Here is a 7,000-nt window from a genome sequence, read left to right on the forward strand (position 1 = left end):
TGAACACAGTTTGAAATAGATTTTAAATTTATAACTCCCTGCCAACTGTTTATATTTCCTTGATTTTATTTTTCTTCATTTGTTATGAATGCTTTTAACTAGTTCAGTTGTGTTAATCATTTAAGATTGGAAAGAGTGTTGAAAGCTGAAATTCAAGTTTAAGTAACCACCAGAACTGAAACTAAAGGTTAGCAAGAAATCTTGTGATTTCCTCCCAGTCTTTGTAATGACTATCAAGGGCAGTGCTGTCTACCTCTCTCTCTTTCCCTTTCTCTCTCTCGCTCGCTTTGCTTCTCTTACTATGTGAGCATGAGGGGAGGAGCAGTGATTAAGCCAGAGGGAGGCTTTACTACACCAGCGTGTCAGATACACATTCAGTCACAGCAGCAGACAGGGCATGAGTGTGAGCTCTGTACTACCAATCCCACATCCAGACCTATAAACAGATGATACTGGCAGTCTCCAAAGCTGGATCTACTGGCAATCCTTAAGGAGTCTGATTTCCATTGGGATTTCTTTCTTTTTTTTTCCTGTAAGGGACAAGTTGGAAACCTGTGTCTGAAAGAGAGTAAGTACTCAGCACTACTTGCTTCAGTGCCTTTAACTGGTTGCTGTTAATGATTGATAATGACTGCGGGAGTGTTTGGTTAGTGTGCAAATGAAAGGGTTTTATAACGCTGCTCTCCTGTTAGACACTCCAGGCGAGTGGCGTGGCTGCACGGGGGTTTGTTATTGTAAGGGGCTGCTGGGACGGTAGGGATGGAGGGGGAGGGTGTGTGCTGACACAAGACAATCCCTCTACTGTAAAACCTTATCTGCAAGGTGATAGCCGGTCATAGCAGGTCACAGGACAGCAAGCTCAGTCTGCTTCTGTTTGTACGCGTGCCTCAAGTGCCTCAAGTTTGTTTGGGTTTGGTTTCAAACGATCAGTTTTGCAGGGTGTGTTGCAGTTTGGGTTGGCCGGAGTGTATGAGCTCTTTGGCAGTTTGACTTTGAGAAGCTTAAAGCTCTGTCTATTGATCTGTGGAGTTTAGTATCTTTGCGCACACTTTCTGCCAGCACATGGGAGCATATGTGGCAGGCAGCGCTGTCGGCGTGGGGGAACTTTCCATGAACTCTGAATGGGGCTTTGCAAGTGAAGGGAAAATTTGGAAAGTGAGAAGTTTTGAAGTTCTCCATTAGAAAATCATGTGGTTTTGGCATATTTGGAGATCTGTGATTGTGTCAAGGGCAAGAGTGGACACTGCAGGTGTTTGTCGGAAGCACAAACTTATTGCTTGTTTTGCACTGTTAGTCATCCAAAGATTAGTGACTATTAATGCATTACCAACCAAATTAAACTAAATATGGAACCATTTTAGTGAAATATGGTCTTTTTTTGACATATGTGGGTTGGTTTTCTCAGTGAGTAGCATTACATGGGAAAACTACATGGTGCTCTTGAACTAAAGGGATTGTTCACTCAATAATAAATATTTTGTCATCATTTACTCACCCTCATGTCGTTCCAAACCTGCATGACTTACTTTCTTCTGTGGAACACAAGAAGATATTTTGAAAAATGTCTCGGCTGTTTTTGGCAATACAATTAAAGTTTTCATGTTGCTTCTGACAACATTGACTTTCATTGTATAGACAGAAAGTTAAAACATTCTTCAAAATATCTTCTTTTGTGTTCCACAGTATAAAATATATAATATAATATATATTAATATAAAGACCCCGGGATTAGTAGTGAGGTCGTCATGGATGACCATGTTTGTATTCATGTGAGTGTGTGTAGTCACTGCAGATCTGCACATTAAGTTCATGTCCAATGAGAGATTTTCTTTTCTTTTTAGCCAGCAGCTTGTTGGATAGCTGCACATGGGAGATAACCACTCCAGTCTGAGAATTGAAGGGAACGTTAACAAACACAGCAATTTTAGCCATCTTCAAAGAGCTGCACGTCCATGCCGTTTACACTGTAGACCTACTTCTCTGTGAAAACTTTGAGGGAATGGTAATTTTTGGAAAAGTTTTTGGAAAGTTTGATGCATGACAGAAGAGGTGGAAAAGATGACATGAAAGAAGAGCATCAGGGAGAAAGGGATGATTGTACTGTTAGCCTTGTCCTGTGTTTTTCTTTGGTCTGATCCATAAAAACAGCGGCTGGCAATAGCATTCTGGCTATAGGAGTCTTGACAATGGTTGGCCTGTGTGAGGCTGTCAGAAAGTGTTTGGCTAGTTGGCAAAACCCGGTGCTTGCTATATTAATAGTGCAGAGCCTGACTACAGCTCCTGTCACACACAATGCAACACAATAAACTATTAGACAAAAGAGTGTAAAAGTCAGGGAGTGCATTTGAATGGACAGTTGGACAAGTTATCTGGCCCTTCTGAAACATTTAGACATTTAAAAAAAAAAACTGCTTAAACCATTTTTAAGCTGGTTTGCTGGTCTTACTTGGTCTCCCAGTCTGTAAGACTAGTTGGCTACTCAGCTAAACTGTCAAACAACAGCATGGCCAGACTGGGAGACCATCTTAACAAAGCTAAGACCACCAAACCAGCTTAGGCTGGTTTAAAGATTTTTTACCCCTTCTTTTTAAGCCTTGAGTATGTTGGTTTGCTGGTCTTAGTTGTCTTAAAAAAACATCTTAAATCAGCCTACACTGGTTTTGTGGTTTGCGGATCTTAGTTGGTCTCCCAGACTGATTTTAGAGGGGTTTTAGCCACTTTTCAGCTGGTCGGTTTGTAAGATCAGTTGGCTGCTTGGCACCATTAGCTAAACACCTGATTGGTCAGTCTTGGAGACAAACTTAAAACATCTTAAACCAGCATAATCTGGTTTGCTGGTCTTAGTTGGCTTCTCAGACTGCGTTTTGCATGGTTTTGGGCACTTTTCAGATGCTAAGTCTGGGTTATCAGCCTAAGACCAGCTTGAACATGTTGGAAGACCATCTTAAACCAGCTAAGACCATCTTAGCCAGGTTGAGAGACCATTTTAAACAAGCTACGACCAGCCTGGACAGAACAAGAATAAGACACAGAAAAAAGAACCTGCTGACTTTGTAGCAGCAGTCTGTTACATACGAGGTCAAGAGTAAAAGCAGGACAGATGCAGGCTGTATCTCTTTGTAGTATCTTTACCGGATATAAAGCTCTCCATTCTCAGGCCTCTACGCACCACCTGTTTCTCATCCCAGTCATCAGATCCCAAGGCTATTTTTCCAGCTTTAGCTTTGATTCCTCATGCTTGGCTGGCTACTATATACAGTACCTGCCTCTGCATGTGTGTGTTAGTAAGAGATTCTTTAACTTGACTGGATTAAAGAACGGGGTCAGTTACGGGCTCTGGTAGTAGAATCGAGGAATGCAAATAAGCACTAGTCTTATTTGCTCCTAGATTCTTCTGGCAGGAGCTCAAACTCTGCCAAGTGTTGCAACACACTGTTGAGGCAAAAACACTATAACACACAAACAAAATCCCCTTTTCTATGTCATTAACTTCTGACAGCTATATGTCTGTGTGACACTCCCCAACAATCTCTGAAATAAACATCTTGCGTACTTTGAGTGTTTTTTTTTTCTGTAATGCTCTGTAACGTTTCATATCCTTAAAACTGAAAAATTGTGCTAAGAATGCTGGGAATGCCTTAATAGAGCTGTATAAAAAAATGAACAAAAAAATAAAATAAAGTTGGCTTGCTGGTCTTAGTTGGCCTTCCAAACTGGGACTATTATTTTGCCACCCCTACTGCTGTAGCTAGTCTTTTGGCTGGTTTTAGAAAGGTTTGTTTAATTAATTAAATTAATTATTAATTAATTAATTTTTTTATCTCTCATCTAAACTAGCTAAATGCCAGGTTGGCCAGGCTGAGAGACCGGATTTTTTTTTTTTTTATGTGATTATGCTATCCCTACTAAACCTTTAAACCAGCCTAAGATGGTTTGCTGGTCTTAGTTGTCTTAAAAAGTATCTTAAACCAGCCAACAGAAGGCAGCAGTAGTTAGTCACCCAGGCTGGTTTTAGAGGGGTTTTGGACACTATTCAGCTGGTCAGTCGGTAAGACCAGTTGGCTGCTCAGCTAAACCATCTTAAACCAGCTAAGACCAACAAACAAGCTTAGGCTGGTTAAGGTTTTTTCTTTCTTTTCCTTTGTAAGCATTGAGAGCTGTGTGATTATGTTATCCCCATTAAACCCTTAAACCCTTGCTGGATTTAGTTGGCCTCCCAGACTGTCTTTTGAGTGGTTTTGGGGAAATTTTCAGCTAGTCAGGCCGGGAGTCCAGTTTGTCATCCAGTTAAACTAGCCAAACACCAGCTTGGCCAGGCTAAGAGACCATTTAAAACTAGTTTAGACTGGTTTAAACTTTTTTTCAGCTGGGATAACACGCATAGCCCTCTGAAATAACTGATAAATGCATGATGTGCGGGTGACAGACAGTGGGATCGAGAGTCAGAAGCTCTGACAGGGCTCCCATAGTTGAATTCTGTAAAGCAAGCAGTACTTGAGGCCTGGCAGGAGAGCAGCCACTGTGTTTTTGCTCACTGCTGGGAAGTCTTTAAACATGCGTCTTTAAGGGACGTCACAGACCTCCCTTCTGGTTTTCCTAGTAATGCTCTCTCTCTCTATCCCAGGAGCCTTATGTGGGAACTTGCTCCAGAGCTGGAAATAGACCAAAAGTTAGTATTTGCCTGCTTGTCCTTCTGACCCTGATGAGAGAGAGCAAGCTGGAAAGAAACAGAGAGAACTCCTGTCAGCAGAGGGGGCTTTTTTAGCATGACACAATATTTGATTTTGTAGCGTACAAACTTTAAATGGTCGTTCACGGGGGCAAGTATGTTTGTTTTCTTAGTGCATTGCCTGTCACTGTCACACACACACACACACACACACATACACACCTTCTGTCTCACACCTGTTCCTACTGAGTTTCATATATTATGCAGGTCTATTTTAAACAGACCAGGACACTGAAGCATGTCCGTGACTCTTAGACCAATGAGAATGTGGTATGTGTGTGTGTAAATCACATGTGTATTAGTTTGCATGTGTAGTTAAAATGGCATTCATTAGTTACCCCAGTTGATTAATGGACTTCAACCTATTGTAACCGAACTGAGCACACTGACATACACAGACGGCCTGTGATTTGATATCTTCTCAGAGCATTCCAGATTGTGGCCGTTACTCTACTAATGGCTTTTTCAAGCCTCCGAGCATACCTCACCCTGACCACGCAGAGATTCACACCACAACTGCTCTGCCCTCCTTCTGCATGGCGCTTTTTATGCCACGCTACTTTTGTTTTTTTTCCCTCTGATACCTGATCTGAGCTGACAGGTTTATTTCTGAGATATTTATTGATTTAAAGTTGTTGTAACCTTGCAAATATGTATGAGAGAGATGAGGGCTGCTGATGATGTGACAGTGAGGGAGTGAAGGGATGTCCGGAGCTATAGTGTTAAACATTTGCTCAGTCAGTGCAAGTTAGGACACTTGCACGCTAAAGTTTACACTGTATCAGGTAACACTGCAAATACACTGATTTCAGAGAAATGGTTCACCTTCTTGACTCGATGGCCCGTGTTGTCCAACACAATATTCAAACATACAATATACATTCTTCAATAAAATCAATATTTATTGAGAGTGAAAAAGATACATTGGGTGGATCTTTTTGGCTAGCAAAATGTTGCTGAAGTTTTGCTAATGCGACTGCATACAGTTTCACTAATATGGCTGATTATTTTAATAATTTAATAATCAATTACAGTAAATTGAGGAAAAAACATTATAGTTCCCCTTCAGGAACTCGAGCTGCGTCGGAAACGCTTTGGGAACGCCCCCAGCGTGACCATGCTCTGAATCACATATGAAATCAGTCCAATAGATGGGCGAGACGTCATGGGCGGGTGACGTTGTGACCAGGAAGCTATAAAAGCACGTGCGGTGGAACCGGCGTCAGCTTTTTGTCATTCAGCAAGCGCTCTGTGTGTGTGTGTCAGTCGCTATCTGTTTGTGAGTCTTATTTAATGTTGTTTTTCCACTTATAAGCTCCATTATGCCAAGCTTCAGCAAAAAGAAACATTTGGGCGAGAGCAGACAGCATTCAGTCTGTGTGTTCCTCTCTGCCCGCGCTATATTTCGGGTGGGGACACTGTGTGTTGTCTGCTTGGGAGCGAAGCACGCAGAGTCAGTTCTCCAGGGAGCTGACTGCCCGCATGGCGAGCGTTTGTTACTGCCTTGCTTCGCTCTCAGAAGGCTCTCTTTGAGGAAGGAGCCTTCACCGGCGTTTCTCGCGGCGCCGGCCACGCTTTCGCGAGGCGGAGCGGCAGCTGTGCTCGTGGGGTTCGCATATGGATCCGGTGGAGGGAATGTAGACGGGCGGGTCCCTATCTTCTTCCTCACCTACCAGATCCAGCGCCCGCTCTTGGGGTTTGGAAGCCCGCGCTGCGGTTCTTTCCCCCCGTGAGAGGGCTCGACGCTCTGCCTGTCTTCCTCCGAGGAGGTTGATTGCATGCTCAAGGTCACGCGGCGATGCCTATGTGCCTTAGACATGTGGAGTAAGCTTGGTTCTTGTCTCAGGGCCTGGTGCTGGGAGCTCCTTGTCGCTGCGTAACGCTAGCGATTACTGGGGAGCGGAGCTCGCGCAGTCAGCTCTCGGATTTAAGGGGCTGATTGTGCTTCTCCCCGCTGAATGCCCCGCTCCCGCCGGGCACGCTCAGAGGAGTGTGTCCGTGCTTGCGAGCTCGTGGTTCGGTCCCGCTATTGCTGAGGCACGGAGGCGATTCAGATCGCGGGGATCGCACGTGGATCTAGCGGATGGGTTGGAGACGGCTCGCCCTTTCTCCGCCTGCACTCCCTAGATCCAGCGCCCTCTCTCGAGGCTCGGAAGCCTGGGCTGCGGTTTCTTCCCACTCTGAGTAAGAGCTGGCTGCTGCCGCTATTTTTCTCCGAGGAGGCTGATTTGTTTGTGTGACCAAGCGGCTCGCGCGCTGCCAAGGCAATGC

At 44.1% G+C, this 7,000-nt stretch overlaps 1 protein-coding gene across 1 annotated transcript in view; it reads left to right on the forward strand.

Annotated features, from left to right (window-relative positions):
* The first annotated feature begins 369 nt into the window (after positions 1-369).
* The window catches only part of LOC107690368 (semaphorin-4B-like), a 69,140-nt gene continuing 62,509 nt past the window's right edge, over positions 370-7,000 (forward strand). Inside the window, exon 1 of the mRNA XM_016488677.1 lies at positions 370-568. The gene's annotated coding sequence lies outside the window, so the exon portion shown is untranslated. The remainder of the gene's footprint in view (positions 569-7,000) is intronic.

Source organism: Sinocyclocheilus anshuiensis, unplaced genomic scaffold, assembly GCF_001515605.1.
Source record: "Sinocyclocheilus anshuiensis isolate Anshui unplaced genomic scaffold, SAMN03320099.WGS_v1.1 scaffold609, whole genome shotgun sequence".
In the NCBI taxonomy this organism is placed as follows: Eukaryota; Metazoa; Chordata; class Actinopteri; order Cypriniformes; family Cyprinidae; genus Sinocyclocheilus; species Sinocyclocheilus anshuiensis.